General features: G+C 39.4%; 1 protein-coding gene across 3 annotated transcripts in view; it reads right to left on the bottom strand.

Annotated features, from left to right (window-relative positions):
- TENM4 (teneurin transmembrane protein 4) overlaps positions 1-24,165 on the bottom strand; it is a 3,045,593-nt gene that overhangs the window by 1,486,751 nt on the left and 1,534,677 nt on the right. For all 3 annotated transcript variants that reach the window (XM_074400388.1, XM_074400391.1, XM_074400392.1), the window contains one exon: positions 12,523-12,597. The gene's annotated coding sequence lies outside the window, so the exon portion shown is untranslated. The remainder of the gene's footprint in view (positions 1-12,522; positions 12,598-24,165) is intronic.

Genomic DNA, 24,165 nt, shown 5'->3' with positions numbered 1-24,165 from the left:
CCCTTTCGTGGTGAACACAGCGAACCTCCATGTTCACTGCTTCACATTCATTACTTCCTCTAAATTAGAAGCAACTTTTTGGAATGAGCAGACTAAGTCTGCTTCTTTCATATTACAACTGATGAAATGAAATCAAGGGTGCCAACTAATTTGAATAATATCACACGTCTAGAAAGTAGTGGAGCTATAAATAAACCTTTCAAAATGTGTGCCTACGTGTGGAAAAGACTGAACTTTGGTATTATTTACATCCTTATTTAAATAGACTTTTTTTTTTTTTTTTTTTTTTTTTAGGTAACCTTGCCTTTCTGAGTTTGGGTCTTTCTAGCTAATAAATAAAGAGAGGAGAATGACATCAATGACATCAACCCCTTAGGGTTGACCAGAGTTAATTATATAGATCACATACATATATATATAGACATAAATACAGATATAGATAGACATACATACATACGTATATAGAGACTATCTATCTATATATATCTACATAATTATGTGCAGACTAAATTTTCTGTGTGTGTGAGCATGTGCACATGTGTAAAATTATGTCTTCAAAAATTCCTGGCACATAGTAGGTTGTCAATAAATATTGACAAAGTCAAGTATATGACTCATTTACCAAGTGTATAAAACATGACTATAAAATGAAAAATTCATGGAAAACCCTCCCTACAGCTTAATTTTTATTTGCCAACATTTATTTTTTCTTCTCCATTACCCTTTCATCTGCTTATTTTATTGTAGCTTGTTGTGTTGTATCTGGCATACTATTCCAAATACAAACATACATTCTTAGAAATATCTTCAGATTCTTCTATTCATTCAAAACTATTTGTTGAGTTCCCTACTTTATGTTTATGCCAGACACCGTTCTGATCCCTGGAGGATACAACCGTAAATGGGATAGATCAGGTCTCTGCCCTCATGTCGTTTACATTCTGTAAGAGAGAGAGGCTACAAACTGGAAACTACATAAATTTATAATGAAATCCCAAGGTGAAAAGACACACCCTGTGAAGAAAACAGAAAGCAGCAAAGGGATAGAGAATACAGAGAAGGTAGAATTTTGGAAAAGTCCTCAGAGTAATCTTCTCTAAGAAGCTTCTCTGTCTGAATAAAATCTTGAAGAACAGTCTGGACCATGGGGTAATATGATACACAGACATACCTGGCAGAGGACACAGCTAGTGCGAACGGCCTGGAGTAGGAACTAGTTTGGTTTTCTTTAAGATCAAGAAAAATGGAGTAAATACGAGAAGGTGGTAGGAGATGAAGTTAGAAAGGTGGCTGCGGTAAGATCATGAGGGAGCCTTCAGGTCATGGTACAAGTACATGAAACCTTCTTCATGTCCTGGGAAGTCATGGGAGAACATGTGAACCAGCATCTTGAACTGATTTTCTGGGTGATGGGTACACTGCAGTGACCCATGGTGGAAAAAGAGACATTGATTTTGAAAAAATGTTGATAGCTTGGGCAAGGAATTCTGGAAGAAGAATTGATCAGATTTGGAAAATACTGTGAAGGTATTTTCTGACAGGATTTGATGATGAAAAAGAAGAGAGTATAAGGATTATTTAAGCTTTAAAGCAAGCTTGTCCAACTTGTAGCCCAGGATGGCTTTGAATGCATCCCAACATAAATTGATACACTTTCTTAAAAACATGAGATTCTTTGTCATTTTCTTTTTTTTAGCTCATCAGCTATTGTTAGTGTTAATGTATATTATGTGTGGCCCAAGACAATTCTTCTTTCAATTGTGGCCCAGGGAAGCCAATACATTGGACACCCTACTTTAAAGGAAAAGAGATAGACATTTAAAAGTCTGTTTCAGTAATAGCCAGCATTTCCTGAGCAGTCTATCAGGCCCTGTCCGACATGTTTTATACTTATTATGTAATTTAACACAGATCTCTCACCTATTAATTTTTTATACTGTTTGTTTTGTTTTTTTTAATCTCTGACTCTCTGTTTCTGTAGATATTATTGGCTTTGTTTCCCATTTCTTTTGCTGGGTGCAACACTTAAAACTAATGGCAAATCAAACTTAAAAACTTCCATCTCTTCCATTTTCCAGGGGAGGGCTTCCCCACACTCTCCTACTGGTTCTTTGCTCTAGTATCCTCCAAATAATCATTCTGTCCTTTCAAGTCTTGGCCTGACTAATCGTGCCACCCCATACCCCCAGGACAGGAGATTAGCACCTCTATTCCAGGCATTCCTATTCTTCGGCCTCATGTTTTTAATTATTTTGTGTTTATTTGTTATGCATGAAGGACCAGGCAAAACAATTTGTATTCCCAGACAAACTTAAAGCACAAAAGTTTTCTAATGAGGTCTCAAATGGCCGCTATGAAAATAATAGAAGCTTCAGTAAGTCCAGCTCTCGAGAAAGAATCAGATGAACTCACTGAATGATTTTCTAGGCCTGGTATTCACACAGTTAAGTGCTTTCCTTGTCATGTTTATTGATAAAAGTGACAGTAAGTCTCTGAACTCACATTTGCTTTCGCCATAACATGACGTCATGGTTAGTCTACAGGATGGCAGGCACTGAACATTCAGTTTAAGAAAAACAGCCATTTTCAAAATCAATTAGATCAATCTTTACCTAGGCACAATACAGTTCTTACTCCTTCAAGTCAAAGCTTTACTATTTGATGTTTTGGTAATTTTAATCATGAATAATAAAATTAATAGGTAAAACCCTCAACTAGGTTTTAGGCAATGCTTCATAATGAATAAAAGCAGACATAAACTAAAGAAAGAATGAAAGCCACCGATAATTCCTGGGACTTGCTCTTGTCTTTCCTTCTATAGCCAACTGGCATTGAAGAAATTTATCTATCTGATGATGTACCCTGGAACTGAAAGACTGGCAGCCAATGCATTGGGCCCTGGACACTATCATGTTCTATCCACCAACTCACGTGTGGGACATACTACCTGGGAGTCAAAGGTAGGCAAAGTTCTGAGGCCAGCAAGGAAGAGGAATACGTGTGTGCTGTTTCATAGCTGCACTTATTTTAAAATGACATTCCACTAGCCAGGCTGAGCTTCGTTTTGTTCCTGATACTATAACATGTAAGTTATTTCACCAGCTGAGACCTCAATTTCACCATTTCTAGCATCAGTAGGTGATACAAAATGGTCTCTCAAGTTCTTTTAAGATGTGATTTTCTCAGAATCTAGCTGTTCTTCAAGACATTATTTCAAAGACAGCAAAGTGAAAGATAAACTGATGAACATTTGGGCCCAAATCAAATCTCTTATAATGAAGTCCCAGGTTAAAAAATAAAAAAAGACAATTAGAAAACCAAATAAAAACTGTTATAAATTCAGTGACGCAAAGACATATGTATTCACAGCTGGGCAGGATAAAAACACCTACTCCTTTAACTTCTAATCTTCCCAATCTAATAACAGATAATCTAGTTTTGAAAGTTAGAGAAGAAACAGAAAATGAGAACAGACCAATAACTGAGGAATAATCATAGAAAGCTCTTAAAGAACTGTCTGCCCCAAAGACATTAGATCTTGAGAGATTTAATTCAAGCATTAAATCAAGTGATTAAATTCAAGCATTCAGGAAACACATATTCATTATAATATGTTCTGAAGAGTAGAAGATGGGAAAACGATCCAATTTGTTTCACAAGAAAGATTTGATCCGGATCCTCAAAGGTGATAAAATATTTTGCAAAAAAGAAAGAAAACTAATAACTTAAACTAGGAATATAGATTCAAAACCATCAACTAACTACTTCAGATTAGAGTTTAACAAGCTGATATTACTGATTCAGTAATCCAACAGGAATATAACCAGTTTCAATATAAGGAAATTGAATAATGCAATAAAATTTTATTAGCAAGCTAGTAATAAAAAAGTAGATGATTATTTCAATATTCCCTAAATGCATTTGATAAAATTTAATAATTTTCATTTTTCAAGTTGGAATAAAATAATTCTTTCCTAATATGATGAATATTCCTATTCTAAACCTCCAACCAAATGGCTTTTTATTAGGGGACACCAAATGCAGATCTGTAAATTAGGAATAAAACAAGTTTGCCTACTCTGCCCTCCATTGTTTAACATTATTTAGGTAGGTCTAGCTGGTGCAATAAGGCAGAGAAGAAAACGAAATTAATACATATTGAAAAATTTTAAATCATAGAGTCATAAGACTAATCTGTAAGTCTGAAATCCAAAATATTCTAAAAGCTGAATGTATTGCAACACTCATTTGGTGCAAAAATGGATCTGAATGTGAATGTTTATTTTGCTGCAGACATTTTAATATACTTGATGATGGGCTTTTCCCTGGACCCTGCTGAAGTTGTTATGTAATATATAGAATGTGTACCATATTGCCATTCAAATTCTAAATTACAAGAAATATCTGTCCCCAAGGGTTTTAGATAAAACGCTGTGACTCTCTATCATGTGCAGACGCTGTGATTAGTCACAGAGAGCATTTTATAAATCAGATGTTTGCTACAATTAGTAAAAATGGTTACTATAACTGGCTGTAGTAAACCAAGCAAATGTTAAAATTATTTATTTATAGATCTGTCTACTCCCTGCATTGGTAATGTGCTCAAGGGCATGGCTTACATTCTGCTCACTTTTCTCACATTTGTGCCTCACATATTGCTTGGTAAAGAAAAAGTAAACTCAAACATTATTTTATTTATTTTATTTTTATTAATTTTTTTTTGAGACAGGGTCTCTGGCACTCAGGCTGAAGTGTAGTGGTGTGATCCTGGCTCACTGCAACCCCTGCCTCTTGGGTTCAAGGGATTCTCCTCCTCAGCCTCCAGAGTAGCTGGGATTACAGGCACGTACCACCATGCCCAGCTAATGTTTGTGTTTTTAGTAAAGATGGGGTTTTGCCATGTTGGCCAGGCTGGTCTCAAACTCCTTAAGTGATCTGCCCACCTCTGCTTCCCAAAGTGCTGGGATTACAGGTGTGAGCCACCATACCTGGCTGCAAATGTTATTTTAGAGAATAAGAGATGGAGATAAAAGTAAGAAAATCTTTATTAAATTTTTCAATATTTTATTTTAATGTCTACATTTTATAATTTCAATTAATATTTTGAGAATTTAAATTTTGTTTTGCTTTGTGTTACTTTCAAAATCCAAGAAGATTTAATGCAAAATACATTTGGAAAAGCAAAATAAGCAGAAATAACAAAGAACAATTTTTATAATTAATTTTAAGTATGGGATACATGTGCAAGGTGCACAGATTTGTTACATAGGCAAATGTGTGCCAAGGCAGTTTGCTGCACCTAGCAACCCATCACCTAGGTATTAAGCCCCACATGCATTCGCTATTTATCCTGATGCTCTCCCTCCCCCCACGGCCACCCCTCACAGGCCCTAGCGTGCGTTATTTCCCTCGCTGTGTCCATGTGTTATAATTGCTGAGCTCTCACCTATACATTCTTTAAAAGACGAGCAACTGGAAGAGAAACCAGGTTCATGCTGGGTTCTCCTAACTACTCTCACAGTGACTTTTGGAAAGTTACTTTCCTCTTCGAAGTACCAACTTCCTTACATAGGAAATAGTAACAGTAAGTGAGGGCAAAAAGCCTTTGATATACCTTTTGGCCACATTGTTCCCCCAATGTTTAATATCCCTTTTGGCCACCGTTTTTTCTTCAAAGTGTCACTCTGTCTTTTGTAAATTGATTGGTTTATTTTAAATGTCATGCATGTCATATGTGTTAAGTCACTGGCCTTTAGATCCTGTTAGATTTTAGGTCTACGTTGTTGAAGTGGTCCCTTCTATTGCGTGGATATTTATAGCTTTATGTTCCCTAATAACAAGACATTTTTACATGGTAACTAAATCGTATTTCAATGCATGATGAAGGTTGGAGATAATATTATTGGCATAAGCATAGTTTTCAGAAAGAGGTGACAGAATAAAATGTAGTATTCTGTCTAATCCTTTCAGCAACCCTGTGAAATGGGTATTGTTATTTCCATTGTATACATAGGAAATCTGAGTGTACAATGAATTACCTAGAGTCTCATAGTTTGTAAATGGTCAAGCCAGGGTTCATGTCTAGAGTCCATTTCTCTACCTGGACAGTATAGAAGTGTTTTTCATCAACTGTCAATACGAATTGCTTAGAGAAAGCAGACAAAGCAACACACTATGTATAGGGCCTTACATATAGGAAGCTCTTAATACTTTTGCAACTGTTAACGCCAGAATAGAGAGACTTAGATTGCAAATTTGCAAAGGTAGGTATAGAGAACGACCCTAAAGGAAGCAGGGACTGAAGAAGCCAGTCTTGGGCTCAGAGGATAGAATTCACGCAGGAGGGATGGTAGAATCTCTCCCTTTGACCTTTTCTTAACTCAAGTTCTTCACTGGGTGGAACTCAAGTTTACTTCTTCCTGTCACATTGGTCAAGCAGGATTTCAAAAGTTCGGTATTGGCCTTAGCTACTTCAGATGTTTCCCTAAAAGAGAGTGAGACCTGGAGGAGAGACAGGAGAGCCTATTTCTGTAAAGAACATGAAGGGTCAAATGGACTCAGCAGTAGCAGATATGACAAGCATATATACCACTGCAAAGTCAGACTATCAGAGTATCACTCTGCTCTACTCAGGAACAGGTTAATCCACAAGGCTGGGGTCCCTTTTCATCTAGGATGCCTGCAGCCTGCATTGGGCAGTCTGCATGCAAATTTACTCCGCCGAGCACACAATGCCTCCTTTCGGATGAAGGTCTTTCCTGGTTTACTCCTCCAACTTTTTGGTTAAAGCCCCTTATGTTCACAGGTTCTTTCCTAAAGCTGGTTAAAATCATCCCCATCCTGTTTCCTCCAACCAATCTTCCGTTCAATTTAACCATGATTTGCTGAATGACTGGAGTTGGTCCATACTGTGCTAGGTCGTAGGAAGACAGAGACAATTAAACAAGGACCCCACTCTCAAGAACCTCACAGATTACAGGGGGAGAAGACAGATAGCCTGGAGTCCGTCAATCCTCAGAAATACAGCTGTAGACTTTAATATATATATACACACACACATATATATGCTATGAATGTTTAACTTTCATAGAGAAGTTGATTTAAAAAAAATAAATCTGAAAGGAGAATAGGGATTTGTTAGGTAGGCAAGGAAGCCGAGAGCAAAGACCATTCCAGGTAGAAGAATCACCACATGCAAAGACATGGCCAAATGCAGAAAAAAACATAATGCACAGGAAAAGTGTGTGGGGAAACAGGATGATGATGGATATGGAAGTTACGTTGAGGAATTTGAACTTTAATGCAAGGGCAGTCGGGAGCCACTGAAGTTTTAGACGTGGAATAATTACCCAGGGCTTTCTGCTTTGAGGTCGTTTCAAGACAGGCATCATCCACAATCTTGCCTCAAAAATGGAATGGAACTTCCTTTGCCACAGGAATCTGCCCGCCCTACACCTGACTCATCTGTACATAACTTTGGACACTGTTCCTTTAACTGTCTAGCTTCCCTTACAAGGACATTTCCTCCTGCCAGCTCCATCCCCCGCTGGTTCTTACTACTAAAGTGCAGTCCGTGGATAAGCAACATCCAAATCACCTAAGAGCAAGTCAAAAACGCAGAAACTCAGGTCCTACTCAAGACCTACGAAATAAGACTCTAAATTTTAACAAGATTACCCGGAAGTCGTGTGCATACCAGAGTACGTTTTCATGCACTAAGGCAGGTTTCATGACTGAACCAGTTTGCATTGCTAGAAAACTGCTATCTCTCATGCACCCAGTCTTTAGGAAGGAGAGAACAGGAGTGTGGAAGGAAGCTGGCATCCTTGAGGGTCATGCCCTAGATTGACACCTAAACCTGGGCTAACCACATGCCATGTTGTCTCATTTTATCTTAAAATAACTTTGCAAGGTGAGTAGCCGAATGCTCATCGGACAGAGAAACTGAAGTGCAGAGAGTTGTCACACAGCCAAGAGCATTTCACCTCATTACGTGTCCTCTTCTCCAAAGCTCTTCATGAACCCCAGAAGAATAAACCCACCATCTCTACCTATCCAAAAAATAAGGCCCCAACCCAGAAGGGAAAGACACTTGCCAATTTGTCCACCATCACCTACCAGCCTGGAATGGCTACCTTCCCACCTCCGCCAGCTCATCATTCAGCTCAAATGCAAATGTTCCCACAGAGAGTTAGGGTTCTCCCTGTGTCCTTCAACCCCTAGCTTGCCTTTTCCTCCCGTGCACGCACTGCAGTTAGATTTCACATTCCCATTTCACACCTGAGTTCCAGATTCTCTGTTAGCACCGTCCTATCTCAGGGAGAGAAATCAAACAGCTGAAGGCAGCCTGCTCTTAGAGAGGGGAAGAGAAGGGAGGTCGATTCGACATAACTGCCTAACAAAGCATATTTATGAACATCATTGGAACGAATGTCTCCGGTAACTGCGGCCATCACCTCCTAATGTCATATCATGGAAAACAGATAGGGCTTATAACCTGATTTCCCATCATTCGGTAACAGCTTCAGCACCTCCAGCCTTCCCAGCTAGGCAGTATATGACTCACACTTCCCTTCTAACTTCCAAGGCACTTTGGGACAAAAAGGAAAAGTAAATAAATAAGAACAATTTTTAAAATATCCATTTCATCAGTAGCTTGTTTCTTAATGCGTCCAGGCATTTGATCACTACAGATGGTCTAAAAGGTGCCAAAATGAATTACTAGGGATTCAAAATCCTTGAAAATTGGCCTAGCAGGGGGAGAAATACAATCACATTAATCTGGAAAATTCAAGCTATTTTCTTAGAGCACTAATTTTTCTGACTTTCTTGGCTGCCCCCTTCTCTACACTTTCCCTGTGTTCCTAACTCAGATGTGTCCTCTCTCTGTCCGTTTCTCTGCATTTTGGTCACCACATCTCTTATTTTATTTATTTATTTTTTTTTGAGACGGAGTTTCGCTCTTGTTACCCAGGCTGGAGTGCAATGGCACGATCTCGGCTCACCGCAACCTCCGCCTCCTGGGTTCAGGCAATTCTCCTGCCTCAGCCTCCTGAGTAGCTGGGATTACAGGCACGCACCACCATGCCCAGCTAATTTTTAGTATTTTTAGTAGAGACGGGGTTTCACCATGTTGACCAGGATGGTCTCGATCTCTTGACCTCTCGATCTCTTGACCTCGTGATCCACCCGCCTTGGCCTCCCAAAGTGCTGGGAGTACAGGCTTGAGCCACGCGCCCCGCCCACAGCTCTTATTGAGTGTGCTGCTCCCTCCTCCTCCTCTCATTTGGAATGTTGCAGAAGCTTTCTGCTGGTCTCCTGACTCCTGACTCCAAGCTCCTTTCTCTTCAATCTGCCTTCTGCTCTTAATTACCATTATGTGCATAATGCATATAATGAACTCTTTCGGTTCCTTGACCTTAAAGAGTTCACAGTCTAGATAAGAAAAGAGAACATCAACAATATATAAACAAAAACAAACCTCTTTTATTTTTCAGTCTGCAGAACCTAGCATAGCACACACAACACAATACTGTGGAAGGGAATTCTATTTCTCCTAGGAGACACTTGTTGCAACAAAGTAAAACAAACAAGTAAGCTGAAAGTTTCTCCTGGGCAAGGGATGGTAAATGAAACTGACTTGTTCAACCCTCTTCTTTTAAATCCGAGATGTGTACAATGCCATTGGCATTCTCTTGAGTAGGCATATCATTTTTACTGAATATGAAAATGCATTAAAAATGCTTTCTGGCAGTCGCTGCAACCTCAATCCTCTAAGGACTTAACATAGTTTATACTTTTTTTTTTTCTTATACTGACTTAGGATCTTTAACCATCATCAAATAAGAAAACAAGAATGGAATGACCACAGACATTTCCTGGAACCTAACCCTATAGGTAGAGGCAGTCTGCCGCCCTTACACATATTTTGATCAAGAAATATGCCCTAAAATGCTTTGAATGCCGTGCAGGTCCCCAGCAGAGGAGTCTTAAACTCAGCTCCAGGGAAGCTAGACCGCATCCCTGCTATGCCCTGTCAAACTGCATCTATCGAATTAGGTTAGGAGTTAAGATGTTACACAATGTGACCAATAGAATCAGAAGCAATAACATGACCTGTCAACCAGTGCTTTCTTGACAACTCTCTGGTAAAGAGATTGGCTGCCAGAGAGCTGGGGGGACCGGGAGGACTGGGGGAAGAGCTGGGGTGGGAGATGGGGGGAAAGGGGTATTTTGTTCCTGATTTACAAAAGTGGTGCTTGGTAGGGAGAGAGCGGTAAATTGACTTTATTTCCATAGTCTTATTTTAGAGTTTCGCTTGAAGGCTGCAAAACCAAAAGCCTTTTCTTACAGGGCAACAGTCGCAAAACTCTGCATGAAGCATTTCATGAGCTTGAAGGTCTCTTGGGAGCAGGGCCAGAGAGTAAGATCTGCGAGGGCCTCTGTTTTATCACACTGAGGAAGGGTCACCTCAGCCAACGCTGTGCACAGACAAGGCCAAGAAATGCAGTTGAAGGTTGAGGAAACCTGGCGCCAGCTGAGAGGTGATTGAATCCTGGCTTGCATTTGCTGGCAGTGGGGTGCAGGGCTGGCCTAAGCTTACAGCAGATGAATTCTCTAATTTTTTTGGCCAGGAAAGAGGGAAAGAGATGCAGCTCAGTCCGTGTAGGAACTGTGTAGAAGCTACCCTTAAGTGCGTCTGTTAGGAGCGATTTATAGACACACAACCAACAGCTATTTCAATGTAGAAAATTTAAAAAAGAAAAGGTTCTATGAAAAGCAACCTCACTGGCTCAGAACTCTGATAAGTTCCACATTTGCAAAAGGCCGTTGCCTGAAATTCCTAAGCATTAACTTCCTAGAGCTCTCTGTAGCAATGCTACAAATTTAAGCCTTTGTGACACACGCTGACCACATATATAGGACCAAAGAGGCAACTGAAGGTCTTTCCTTAATACAGTTTTTATTTGGTCTCTGTGTTGCTTGAAACCTGGACCACTCTCAAGGACTTTGGCTTGGAGCTCCATGGTTTGGCTACCCAGATGAAATTTCTCTCTCTCTGTCTAGCCTCACGAAACCTGATTTCTGCTTTTTCCTTCTAGGCAAACTAGATCCCAGAATTCTGATGTGTATTTTGCCATCCAGATCTCTGTGATGGAAAACTCTTACCCAAGTCCATTACCTTACCTTGGAGGCTTCCTGCCATGATTCATATATTGAATCTCTCCTTCCATAAACTGGCTTTTCTGATTTGAAAGATCAGCTCTGAGGCTCTCTGCCTCGGCTTATCTTATTCCTAAAGCACACAGTAAGTGCTCAATTAATATATTTTTAAAACCAACTTCATGCTTTCTTTTCTAGACCTAGTCAAGTGGTCATGAAGTGGTTTTAGCCTCTTGGTTTTATAAAAGGAAGACCAAGTCATCCGTATGCCCTTTTACGGAGGACAGTTTCCGCGGAAGACAGAACAACTTCCTGAGCATTCTGGCTAATTTATCAAGCTTATATTAACTTGAATTTGCCATGTGCCTAATCAGGCTTAAATTTTCTAAAGGCTATCATGTTGCAAGCCTAAACTATCTGGTAAACGTAGGCAATGTGCCTTCTTAGATGTGAGAATTGTTAATAAAGCACTTTAAAGAAATATAATCAACAACAATAAAGACTTTATCCAGATGTTGGAGTCACAAATGGAAATTATAACCCTTGATTGTGGTCGCACGTCATCCAGCTGGTAGAACTTCACCTGGAAGTCGTGCTGCTCCTTAGAACACCACGATCGTTGCAAAGTTCTACTAAAAATGACATCGTTAATCCCAATCTCTGAACCAGGTATAATTTTTATGAACAGAAAATATGACTAGATTGCTGCATATAAATGCAACAGAAAACCAGAACAAGGTATTCAAATCTATTAAAAATATATATCATGACCTAAGTGTGGTCAGCTATTTCTCTTTCCATTAACATCATTCGCTACTTTTTTATTGATTTGGTCATTGGCAGGTGCAGGTGGGAAGCCAAATAATAACCAGTCTCAAAGGCTCAAGGGAAAACTGGAGAAAAAAAGTTGTAAAATGAGAAAATGTTCTCCGTTAACTTATTATTATTATTATTTTTGGTCAAAAGAACATTTTTATGTTATTTTGATTATTATTATTTTTTTTTTACAAAGGAATGCTTCAGAAAAAGTGGAGAAATAGCAATAATTGCTGCCTTAGATTAAGAAAGTGCTTCATAAAGAAGAAAACCAATCCACTTAGCCAAAGCAATCAGCATGTTTAATGCTGGTCACCTCTACCAACTTTGACGAAGCAGAGATCTGCTGAGAATGCTGCTTTTGAATTCACAGGATTTTTCTTAAGACAAAGGACAAAAGGACACTAATCTCTCAGTTATTGCTCTTCCCCTCCTACCTTGCACATCAACATGTTGCTGCAAACCACAACACTTGACCATATGGAAAAATATAAGAAAATCATATTACAAGTGTGTATATGCATGCATATGTATACTTTTTACCTTAATTAGGCATGCCCATCAATGTCCAAGAAGAATGTTACTCAAGCTGTCTTGGGAGCAGCAATCCTGTTTATCCTGAAAACAAGAAAACACACACAAAAAATAAGTAATTCCAAGATTGTCTGCTTTTAAATCTGGTCATTCACAGTTTACAGAAGGGAAGAAGGGTATGGGAAAATGCACAAGGGCTCTTCACTGTTTATCTAAAAGTCAAGATAATCAGTAATAGACTTTGTTTTTCTGATCTTTGTTTTAAAGATTTCTAAGAATATAGGCTGGTGGTTTTAGAATTAGAGTCATATCCAAACCACGCATGCTGGTCAAGTACTGTCTCCTGGAAAAGAGAGAAAAGAGGCTCCTGTGTCAAAAATGCATTGGCCAAATGATCTAGTTGCTCAGAATTTCATTTTTCCCATCAGTAAAATAAGAACACTAATACTTACTCCATAGCCCTGTGACAGGAACTAAGTAGGAGACGATGTACAAAGCTTCCCACACAATATCCCATACATAGTAGGTACTGAATCCATCTCAGGGTTGGTTCCTTTCCAGTACCCCTCCCCACAACCCTTTTCTTCTTTTGTTAATACTTTCAATCCCTTAGCACAGTGTTAGCTCCACCGTGTTTGAGAAAACATAAAATCTCATAATGACTTCAAAACAACTATTTCAAAAGTGGAAAAAAGAAATGATAATCAAATTCACATTTAATAATAAGAACAGCTAAATGTACTCCGTATTTCCTATGTGCTATCCCCAGAACTAATTCTTGCCTATGTACTCATCCACGCACGCCAGTTGTTTCTTTTGTCCTTGCAACAACGATACAGAGAAGGTGATATTAGGAAACTGAGGGATGGAGAAGTTAGCTTCCTTTGTTCAGATCACACAGCGCCTGGGAGATGGAGCTGGGATTTGGGTCTTTGCAGCGTCATCTCCTGGCCTGTTCTCCTCAGCATCCACCCTGCTGGCCTCACCACATTCAGCACCACGGGACCAGCATGTGTTCCAGATGATGCCACACACTCCATTAGATCTCCCTTCCCTTCTTTCTTTTTTCCTTCCCTCCCTCCTTCCTTTATTTCCCCTTCCTTTCCTTCAACCTTTATTTTAAATTTGAATTCACTATTTTACTTATTTTTTTTGGTTTTGCTTTGCTTTGACAGACCAGGACAAAATATTGGCCATTTCAGTATAACTGGGTTCTTCTTTGGAGTGAAGATTTTTTTCTAGCTTTGTTGTCTTAGATGACTCACTGAATTCCTTTGAACTTTTTTTTCTCTGTGAAATGAATGCATTAGACAAAGTGATGTTGAAAGGCCCTTCCTCGCTTCTTTGTCCTCTGACTGGCTACTTTGGAAGCAGTTTAGAGCATGCTGGTGTTGGGATCTTCATGCATGTATGAGAGTTGTGGACTCTCACAGCAATTCGCTTGCTTTAGCTAAAGGTAAAATTTCAAATTTCCATGAAGAGACATTTATATTTATATACATTCTTTAAAGAGCTTACAAATGGGGAAAGTGAAGTTCAAAGACATTGAGTAATTCACCCGAGGTCACTCAGACGTGGCAGAGTCAAAATTCGTAACATACAGGTTTCTGTATCTTCAAAGCCCATATTCTTTGAGGTATCCCAAGCCAAACAGAAAGTATTGTACATAAAGTCACTGACCAGAATTTCTCTTGTTTTTGAAATCTGACTCAAAATTTAGGGTGACAATAACTATCATGTGTCATAAGCTCCCTCTGTGCCAGCCAATACCAGAGCCTTACATATATCTCGTTTAGTCCTGCTACTGAACCAAATGTCAGGTACTATAATTACCCTCTTTAGATACATGAGGAAACTGAGGCACTAGGACTAGCATTATTTGCCGAAGTCATAGAACTAACAAGTAAAAGATCTAGGATTTGAACTAGGAACAACTAAAATCTGGCAAAGTTCATGGTTTATTATCTTGACTGGCATATGGCAATCATGTTGCAATTTAAAGTTAATAAGCTCCAATTGTGAGTGCTGGAAGAAAAACTTGGAGAAGGTTAGTGTATGTGAGAGTCAACCACAAGACAGTCTTGTCACTTAATAATTCACAGACTCCAATGAAGAAGAAGAGAAGGATTTTTTTAAAAAGGACTGCTCAGGGATTGTGGAGAACCTGCCTCCTGAACTGTTTCCCCATTAAAATTGCCAGCTTTTGTCATTCGGTCTGACAATGAGAAAAAAAATGACAAAGTGAATTTCAAGGGATATTGTTTGTCAGTGAGGCTTGCAATGTCCTTCACACATTAGGGAGTCCGGCTGACGTGCTGTCCCACCTTGGTCGGAGGAAAGCTGAGCTCCAAGGAGAAAGCAGGTAAAGCAAACAGCAAACGAGGAAAAGAAGCTCTGTTTATTGAGTTGGGTCCAAATTCACCGAGAAAAATGACTTCCAGATGCATTTCAAACACAGCAACATGATTAGGATGGAGAAGGCAGTCAAGTCTATTTGGCTTCTGCAGGGGATTTGTTTGTATATTCTAATTGCATCATCGTTTAGCTTTATTTCATCTGGAACCTGGCTGCCAAATGAGCGTATTGATTACCTGTCATGGATGCATATTTCTCAATTAAAAGCCATCAAGGCTTGTAAAATCTCAACCATGTCAAGACCAACGAGTGGATTTTAGTACTGCTGTTAGTAGTCACATTAGCCCCCTTCTACCGAATCGCAGCTACAAGCTTGGCACCTTACATATGTTGGCTCATTTAAATGTCACGACCCCCTTCAAAGTAGCTGTCGTTATTTTCTATCTTTCTAATGAGGAAGCAGAGGCTCAGAAAGATTAAAAACCTTGCCCAAGACCACAAAACCAGTAAGCAGTGGAGGAAGTATTTGAACCTGTGTATGTCATATTCCCATTCCACAGGGCTTTCTGCTACACCCAGGCAGTAGAGAGTGCATGTGAAGTGCTGTTCAGGGAAACCTGAACAGTCAGTTCTGTCATTCACTAGCTCTGTGACGTTGAGCAAGTTTCTGAACATCTCTGTGTCTGTGTCCTCATCTGTAGAATCAAGGAATTAACAAACAGTGTGGTTGTTAGGACTAAATGAGCTACTATACATATAGCGTGTAAAAATAATACAGCATGGAGACCGTTATTTTTACATCCTCTGGATACTGTGAAAGACAGACTAAATTTTTGACCTTCAAAACTTGCTGTAGGCACTTTGTACTTCCAAAGACTTTGCAACAATTCAATTTTCCTCACAGCAGCTCAGTGTTTCGGGTCAGACCACTGTCTCTCACTCTCAGACTGAGACGTGAGGAGCAACTGTGCCAAAATATTTTCAGTGTACTCAGTTTCTGATTCTCCTGATCGCATCTGAATAAACAGATAATGAGACTGCTTATTTTTATATTCTACATACCTTGAAATCTTAGGTCTACTTCTCACAGCAACTGCACAATTAGGTGCTATTCCCTCTATTACCCAAATAAAGATGCTGTAGACCATAAAATCAAGATGATCCACCCAAGTGCACGTAGCTGGTAGGTAGCAAGGCTTGGATTTGAACCCATATATGAATGTCTCTCAAATGTGTGTGCTTGCATTCAAATTGTGATCCTTAAACCATTAATTTCTCCTTGTCTCCTTGGTGAACACTTCCTCATCTATTTGGATTAACCCATCTATGACCTTCCTTGATGTTCACCTATTGCATATGTATTTTATGAAGTTGTACGAACAGCTGTATGAACACTGTTGTTTGAACAGTGATGAACGCAAGACATGGTCTCTGCTTTCATCCGTGTGTCTCAGTGTCCTCATCTGCTTTCATGAAGCTTACAGCTTAAAGAGGGTAATATACAAGTACATACTTGAAGGATCCTGAGAAGAAATAAAATGAGGGTGACAGGGTGGAGAAAATTGAGGGCAACAGGCCAGTGGATGGCATGAGACCTCTCTGAGGAAATGACATTTAAGTTAAGATGAAGGCTGAGAAGGCGGCACTATGTGAGAATGGGGGAGGGGTTCCTGGCAGCAAGAGGAGCGTCTGCCAGAGCTCGAGACACAACTGGAGAATGGGAACCAGAAGAAAGCTTGTGTAGCTAGGGAAAAACAAGAAAGAGGAGGTGGAGTTAGGGTGGGGCTCAGCGGAAGTGGTTTGAAAAATGGTCTGGGGCCAGAATATTCATGATCTACTGAACCACAGGGAGGCATTTGGGTTCTGAGTCCCGCAGAGCCTTGTGTAGCCCTTGTTGGTAGTCATTATCATATTGCATTGTCATCCTGTGCTTACCCGTCTATCTCCCCCTCCAGACCATAAGCTTCCTAAGTGCCTAGACCAGTGTTCAAGACAAAGTGGGCATTCAGCAAATTAAACAAATTAATGGAAACAATTTTATAGCATGGTGATTGTGTAAGATATTTATTGAAAGATAAACATAAAAAGGCTAGAGAAAAGAAACTAGTATTTTTGCTCCTCAATGAGAAAGAAAAATCCTGGCTAAGAATAAGTTTTATTATATATACTTACTTATATTATGTAAGAGTTGATAGGTTAATGAAAATTAATAATGATAACCAATATTAGTAGCTTGGCACTAGGCTCACTGCTTTACATGTATTTCATTTAATTTTCATGACAATAAACATGAAGCAATTACTGTTAATCTTCCTTTAGCAGGGAAAAAAACCCCAAAAAACAAAATTTGGACAGAGTTCAAATAAATTATATAGGGTAACAAAGATAACACTGACAGTGCTGTGATTCAAATCCGGGTATTTTATTCAAAGTCTACATATGCAAAACTTTGTAACTTTAAACTATCTCTCATGAGTTTATCCTTGAATCTTTTTAAATTAAAAAAAAAAATAGTAAAAGTCCCAGTTATTGAAGTGAAATGAGTAGTAGTAAACATTAAAAAAGAAACTAATAAAACTTTTAATAATAGTAACTGGTTAATAAAAAAGGTTTCATGGAATTCTGTGTAAATTATTAAGAAAACAATAAAGAAAAAGGAAAGCACTCGATGCATTAGGATGGTGTTTTGCAGAGGTATTTGTTTCAGTTTTCTTGTTTTCATTGTGTTGCTGGTATATTACACAAACAATAGCAGAAAAGGGAAGTGATGGGAGGTTTAATTTTTCTGAGAGTAACAGATGAACAAGATGGATAAACAAGCCGATATTTGTATTCCTCACACTTTTTCTATTACTATTCACAGTTGACTGTGTCCAGGCCTTCTTCCTTCCCACTGCCCACCCCTTACCCCCATTGTCTGAATAACTCCTATTCATTCTTCAACATCCAGATAAAATGCCTCTCATTCTGGAAAGCCCTTACCTGGTAGCCCAGACTTCCACTACACTACATCCATGTCCTTTGTATGGTTTATAAAATGTTATAGTACAAACTAATTATTCTACCCTATCATTCTCTCTTAATGCAGTGAGGGAAGGAAGTGGAAATATGTAATTATTCAAATATATAAATACTGATTTAGACACTTGGGTGGAATCACTGCATTAATCATAACAGCCTTGTTGCATATATACTCGTATGCCCATTCTACAGAATGGAAATGGGAAAACAGGATCAAAAAAGGCAATTTGCTCATGTTAGTGTTCTTTCATTTTATTTTATTTTTCGGAGATGGAGTCTTACTCTGTACCCAAAGCTGGAGCGCAGTAGTGCGATATTGACTCACTGCAACCTCCATCTCCCAGACTCAAGTGATTTTCATACCTCAACCTCCCGAGTAGCTGGGACTACAGGCCCACGACACCATGCCTGGCTAATCTTTTGTATTTTAGTAGAGAAGAAGATTCACCATGTTGCCCAGGGTGGTGTTCAATTCCTGGGCTTAGGTGATCCACCCACTTTGGCCTCCCAAAGTACGGGTGTAAGCCACCGTACCTGGCCTGATTTACCATTCTTGAGGAAGATAGGACAAGTCATGAAAAACAGAGTATTGGAGATTTGGGGAAGCTAAAAAATATAAGAGCAAACAATGGTGAGTCACATTTGGAATGAGAGTCCAAGGTGAGTTTCCTGCTTTCATAGCCCTAGGTTGCTCTGTGAGGCTTTGCAACACATGGGTTAAGAGTATCACTGCTGGAGCCACGCTGCCTGGGTGCAAATCCCAGCTCTAATCTTACCTACCTGTGTGACCTTGAGAACATTACAAAACCCTTCTGAGACTCAGTTTCCTCATCTGTAAAATGGAGATGATAATGGTAACATTCATCTGACAGAAATATTATGAGGATGAGATAAGAAGTGTGATGAGTTTATGCTGTCCTTAGCACTTAGAAGACTTAAAACTGTGAGCTGCTATTATTCAGTGCTTTCAAAGAAAAAAGAAAGTTACATGTTAAATCATAAGCATTGCCTTGTAGAACAAAGACAAACCGGGGCCTGATCAGAGTAGGGTGAGCAGAAAAGAGGCAGACTTGGCATGCTGTTGAAGGGGTCCTTACATACATCGTTTACCTTGGAGAAGAAAATGCTCAGGAGCAACAGGACAGCTGCAGTAGACAGCACGCACTCTCTAAAAGGCTGAGCTCTCCATCATGCTGAGCTCTCGTCAGCATCATCACCTATTTATCCTCACAGCCAGTGCCACTAGGAGGGAGGGCCTCCATTCACATTTTTAATTTAGACTGTTCATTTTACACCCAAGGGGGAGAAATAAAGGTCAGAAACTGATAGGACTTGACCAAAATTACAAAGAGTACAAGAGATGGGATTTAAACCCAGCTTATCTTGTGCCGAAATGTGTGTCCACAGCTGCACGCTGTGCTGCCTCCACAGGTCCACTTCTTTTTTATGAGAGTTTGTCAGCTGCTACATTATCCTGACTATGACTAATGCCCTCCAACAGCTAAAGGCAGGGGAAGAGAAAGTCAATTTATTCTGTGCTGTTCCAGAGGGCAGAATGAACGTAGTATATAAGAAAGAAAGTTTGGTTCAACATCAGAAAATATCTTTAGATACAATGAAGTACCTATGGGCTCAGGACTCTAGGTTTCAATCACAAAACTAGGCAGCTGTTTGGGTAGGCATTGAGCTGCAGTTTTTTTGTTGTTTTTTTGTTTTTGTTTTTGTTTTTGTTTTTAAATACTCCAGCGATGCTTGGAACTCCAATGAGATGGGAGAACTGTCCACTTCTGTGGAAAACGGGCTGAAACCAGGGAGCCAAGCAGTCTTATTCAGCAGTTCCTACTCCCATGCAGCCCAAGCAAGCTAAGAATCACTTGCTTGAAATTCTCATTGCCAGCAAAGCAGTCTGGAGTTGACCGGGGATGATTGAGCTTGGTAGGGAGAGGGGTGACTGCCATTACTGTGGCTTTAGTAGGTGATTCTTCCCTGACAGTGCTAAGGAGACTGGGAGGTTTGGACTTTGTAGACACACAGCAAAGCAGCTGTGGCCAGACTGCTTCTTTAGATTCCTCCACTGGACAGAGTATCTCCACAGGAAATCCAGCAGCTCCAGTCAGGGGCTTACAGACAAAAGTCTCATCTTTCTGTGACAGAGCACCTGGCTTGGGGAAGGGGCAGCTGGGGTCACAGCATCAGGGGACTTAATCTTTCCTGCCTGCTGCCTCTGAAGACAGCAGCTGATCCTGACAAGGGGAATTCTCCCAGCACAGCACACCAGCTCTGCTAAAAGACAGACTGCCTTCTTAAGTGGGTCCGTGACGCCCATGTCTCCTGACTGGCAGAGACCTCTCAACAGGGGTTGATAGATACCTCATACAGGAGAGCTCTGGATGGCACCTGGCAGGTGCCCTTCTGGGACGAAGCTTCCAGAGGAAGGAGCAGGCAGCAGTATTTGCTGTTCTGCAGCCTCCACTAGTGCTAATCAAGCAAACAGGGTATGGAGTGGCTCTCCGGCAACCGTAGCAGACCATCAGAAGAGAGGCCTGACTATTAGAGAAAAAACCAGCAAACAGAAAGCAACAACAAGAACAAAAAGGCAACCTCCCTGCAACAAAATCCCAATCTAAAGGTCATCAGCCTCAAAGATCAAAGGTAGATAAATCCACAAAGATGAGCAAAAATCAGCACAAAAATGCTGAAAATTCCAAAAGTCAGAATGCCTCTTCTCCAAATGATAGCAAAACCTCTCCAGCAAAGGCACAATCCTGAATGGAGACTGAGAGTGATGAACTGACAGAAGTAAGCTTGAGAAGGTGAGTAATAGCAAACTCCTGTGAGCTAAAGGAGCATGTTCTAACCCAATGCAAAGAAGCTAAACGCCTGGATAAAAGGTTACAGAGACTGCTGACTGAAATAACCAGTTTAAAGAGGAATGTAAATGACCTGGAGGAGCTGAAAAACACAGCAGGAAAACTCTGTGCAGCATATACAAGTATCAATAGCTAAGTCGATCAAGCAGAAGTAAGGCTATCAGAGTCTAAATACCACCTAGCTGAAATAAGGCATGCGGACAAGATTAGAGAAAAAAGAATGAAAAGGAATGAACAAAGCCTCCAAGAGATGTGGGACTACGTGAAAAGCCTGAACCTACAATTGACTGGAGTACCGGAAAGAGACAGGAAGAATGGAACCAAGGTGGAAAACACATTTCAGGATATTATAAAGGAGAACATACCCAACCTAGCAAGACAGGCCAACATTCAAATTCAGGAAATGCAGAGAACACCACTAAGATACTTCATGAGAAGATCAATCCCAAGACACAAAATCTTCAGATCCTCCAAGGTTGAAATGAAGAAAAAAATGTTAAGGGGAGCCAGAGATAAAGGAAGCTCATCAGATTAACAGGAGATCTCTCAGCCAGAACCCTACAAGCCAGAAGAGAGGGGAGGTAAATATTCAACATTCCAAAAAAAAAAAAAAAAAAAAAAAAAAAAGCATTTTCAACCCAAAATCTCATATCCAGCCAAACTAAGCTTCATAAGCAAAGTAGAAATAAAATCCTTTCCAGACAAGCAAATGCTAAGGGATTTTGTCACCACCAGGCCTGCCTTACAAGAGCTCTTAAAGGAAGCACTAAATATGGAAAGTATACACTGGTACCAGCCAATGCAAAAACACATCAAAATATAAAGACCAGTGATTCTATGAAGAAATTGCATCAACCGGTGGGTAAAATAACCAGCTAATACAACTTGATGACAAGATCAAATTCACACATAACAATAGTATTCTTAAATGTAAATGGGCTAAATGTCCCAAAGAAAAGACAAAGACTGGCAAATTGGACACAGTCAACATCCATCGGTGTGCTGTATTCAAGAGACCTATCTCACGTGCAATACCCATAGGCTCAAAAAAAAAAGGGATGGAGGAATATTTACTGACCAAATGGAAAGGAAAAAAAAAGCATTGTTTGCAGTCCTAGTTTTTGATTAAAACAGACTTTAAACCAACAAAGATCAAAAAAGACAAAGAAGGCCATTACATAATGGTAAAGTGATCAATGCAACAAGAAGAGCTAAATATCCTAATTATATATGCACCCAATACAGGAGCACCCAGGTTCATGAAACAAGTTCTTAGAGACCTACAAAGAAGCTCAGATTCCCACACAATAACAGTGAGAGAATTTAACACCCCACTGTCTGTATTAGATCAACAAAACAGAAAATTAACAAGGATATTCAGGACTTGAAGTCAGCTCTGGACTAAGCGGACCTAATAGACATCAATAGAGCTCTGCACCAAAAATCAACAGAATATACATTATCCTCAGTGCCACATGACACTTGAACTTTAAAATCAACCACATAATTGGAAGTAAAACACTCCTCAGCAAATGCAAAGAAACTGAAAGAATAACCAACAGTCTCTCAGACCACAGTGTCATCAAATTAGAACTCAAGATTAAGAAATTCACTTAAAACCCCACAACTACATGATAATTGAACAACCTATTCCTGAATGACTACTGGATAAATAACAAAATTAAGGCAGAAATCAAGAAGTTCTTTGAAACCAATGATAACAAAAAGACAATGTACCAGAATCCCTGGGACACAACTAAAGCAGTTAAGACGGAAATTTATAGCACTAAATGTCCACATCAGAAAGCTGGAAAGATCTCAAATCAACACCCTAACATCACGATAAAACTAAGGAAGCAACAGCAAACAAACTCAAAAGCTAGAAGAAGACAAAAATTAACTAAGATCAGAGCAGAACTAAAGGAGACAGAGACACAAAACAACTCTTCAAAAAGTACATGAAGTCAGGAGCCATTGTTTTGAAAAAATTAACAAAACAGATAGACCACTAGTCAGACTAATAAAGAAGAAAAGAGAGAAGTATCAAATAGACCCAATAAAAAATGATAAATGGGATATCACCACTGACTCCACAGAAATACAAGCTATCATCAGAGAATACTATAAACACCTCTATGCAAAAAAAAAAAAAAAAAAGAAAGAAAGAAATGGATAAATTTCTGGACACATACACCTTCCCAAGACTAAACCAAGAAGAAGTAGAGTCCCTGAATAAACCAATAACAAGTTCTGAAATTGAGGCAGTGATCAATAGCCTACCAATGAAAAAATGCCCAGGACCAGATGGATTCACAGCCGAATTCTACCAGAGGTACAAAGGGGAGCTTGTACCATTCCTTCTGAAACCATTCCAAATAATCAAAAAAAGGGACTCCTCCCTAACTGATTTTATGTGGTCAGCATCATTCTGATACCAAAACCTGGCAGAGACACAACTAAAATAGAAAACTTCAGACCAATATCCCTGATGAACATTGATGCAAAAATCCTCAATAAAATACTGGCAAACCAAATCCAGCAGCACATCAAAAAGTTTATCCACCATGATCAAGTCAACTTCATCCCTAGGATGCAAGGTTGGTTCAACACATGCAAATCAAAAAATGTAATCCATCACATAAACAGAACCAATGTTAAAAAACACGATTATCTCAATAGATACAGAAAACACCTTTGGTAAAATTCAATATTGCTTCATGCTGAAAACTCTCAATGGCATTGATGGAACATTATCTCAAAATAATAAGAGCTATTTATGACAAATCCACAGCCAATAATATACTGAATGGGCAGAAGCTGGAAATATTCCCTTTGAAAACTGGCACAAGACAAGTATGCCCTCTCTCACCACTCCTATTAAACATAGTATTGGAAGTTCTAGCCAGGGCAATGAGGCAAGAGAAAGAAATAAACGGTATTCAATTAGAAAGAGAGGAAGTCAAATTGTCTCTGTCTGCAGATGACATGACTGTGTATTCAGAAAACCCAAAATCTCCCCAAGCTGATAAGCAACTTTACAGAAGTCTTAGGATAGAAAATCAATGTGCAAAAATCACAAGCATTCTTCTATACCAGTAATAAACACAGAGCCAAACCATGAGTGAATTTTTGTTCGCCATTGCTACAAAGAGAATAAAACACCTAGGTATACATCTTACAAGGGATGTGGATGACCTTTTCAAGGAGAACTACAAACTCCTGCTCAAGGAAATAAGAGAGGACACAAACAAATGGAAAAACATTCCATGCTCATGGGGAGGAAGAATCAGTATAGTGAAAATGTCATATTGCCCGAAGTGATTTATAGATTCAATGCTATTCCCACCAAGCTATCATTGACCTTCTTTGCAGAATTAGAAAAAGATACTTTAAATTTCATAGAGAA

Source organism: Saimiri boliviensis, chromosome 6, assembly GCF_048565385.1.
Source record: "Saimiri boliviensis isolate mSaiBol1 chromosome 6, mSaiBol1.pri, whole genome shotgun sequence".
Lineage (NCBI taxonomy): Eukaryota > Metazoa > Chordata > Mammalia > Primates > Cebidae > Saimiri > Saimiri boliviensis.
The sequence above is the reverse complement of the archived record's forward strand: the minus strand, read 5'-3'. Positions and strand labels throughout refer to the sequence as shown.